Here is a 1,839-nt window from a genome sequence, read left to right on the forward strand (position 1 = left end):
CACCCATGGTAGTAAAATGCACTGCTTTGTGTTGGCTCAGTAAGGTGATATGCTAACGTAACTATCATACATAAAATGTATCTGTAGGTTAAAAGTCTGCCCATAATATTGGATGAATGATAATTGCACAGAGGTGACTTCTGAAGCCCTTTAAACATTTAAGCTCTCCAAAAAGGAGAGAAAAGAAAAAAAAAAACATATCTATGCATTCACTTCTCTTTCAAAAAAAGAAAATTAACTACATCTCAACATACAGGTAAGCTTCTATTTATCTGAAAAAACATATGCACATTACGTGTGTCATTATGGATAGGGGATTATACAAACCTGTCTCGACTATGTGGATGCTTATGAGTCAAGTTAGGTAATATTACTGAACTTTACATTGTTTATCTCTTAAGTAATTTGACTAAAATATGTCTTATAAAATGTTCTTATTTTTCTGTTTTGCAGTAGAGACTGTATCTAGGGATGGGATGGGAAAGAGGACAATCATCACAGTATGGGGGCAAAAAGAGCTTCAGGTATAATCAGAAACCTTCCCAAGATATGTAGCTATCCAAGAGACTGTTTTGAAACCAAGAGGAACCTTGCTTGCCTATACTTGTTTAGCTAATCAAAGTACAAAACACAAACGTAACTCCCTACGTTGGCTTTAATTATCTCTATCTCACCAGCAGCCAGTAAAGGAAACATCGCTCCTTTCCTGATGGAGTACTATCCACTCCCAAGCTATACATATCTTAAATTGTACAGAGTGAATCCGTCACTTTATCTTTAATTGTAGTAGTACATGTATATTCATATGTCTATTGCCAATGAAATATTTTAGCAGTGCCAAGTACTTTCTGAAAGCGCCATGCAGACATATGGTACAGTATGTTCATACCTGTTGCAGACCATCTGCTGTCTAGGCTCAATTGCACATTTATTTTACTTTTAATTCACAAAGAAAATGGAAAATAGAACTGGCCCATGTACCATAATTTGACTGAGTTTAAGCAGGTGCAAATTCAATAAGAAAACATATTTGCAACTATAAAAACTTCACTCTGTCCTCATGTGGGTATATATTCTCTCCAAACCAATACAAACGCTTCAGCCCTTTATACTTAAATCTCTGGCACTGTATACTGGAATCAGGTGAGATGAAACCAATTTAGAAACTACATATCGTTTTGCTGAAGGAGTAAATCATGTGTATAATAATATTCACCATGCAATTTGATTTGTGCATCACAAATTTTATATTTCTGGGAAAAGTAAAAGATATGAAGACTTTATTCCTTTTAAAAATTTGCTTTCAATATTTTGAAAATATTGAATATACAACTAATGAAAATATAATATAAGATTTCCATAAGCAGAGTTATTTTTCTTATGTAAAATGATTATGTATCTGAAACGAAGCCATATATTTACAACCAAGAAAAGAAAATGAGAGATTAAAGCATATAGGTGTTGTATATACTTGGTTGTCACTCTAATTTCTGTGAGATAAAAAATTTTAATGACAATTCTTTGCATAACTAATAAGATATTCTAATTATATAATCACAGGAACTTTCTGATAAGTAACATTTTTGACTTAATATTAAGATACTATAATCTTTTTAATAGATTTACCATAATTCCAAGACTATTGTTGCCACAAATTGATTAAATATTTGACTTGGAAATTTGAACCTAAAATGTTTTCTGTTGGTTTCATTCAATAGAAATTTCTCAAGGTTTTTTCATAGAATAAAGTGTAAATACCCAAAAAATCAACAGGAGAGACTTACTCTTTCCAAATAGTTCCTATGCCATTCAGTCAATATACATAAATGTCTTATCTTG

The sequence above is a fragment of the Otolemur garnettii genome, unplaced genomic scaffold, assembly GCF_000181295.1.
Source record: "Otolemur garnettii isolate 467f Iridium unplaced genomic scaffold, OtoGar3 scaffold00036, whole genome shotgun sequence".
NCBI lineage: Eukaryota > Metazoa > Chordata > Mammalia > Primates > Galagidae > Otolemur > Otolemur garnettii.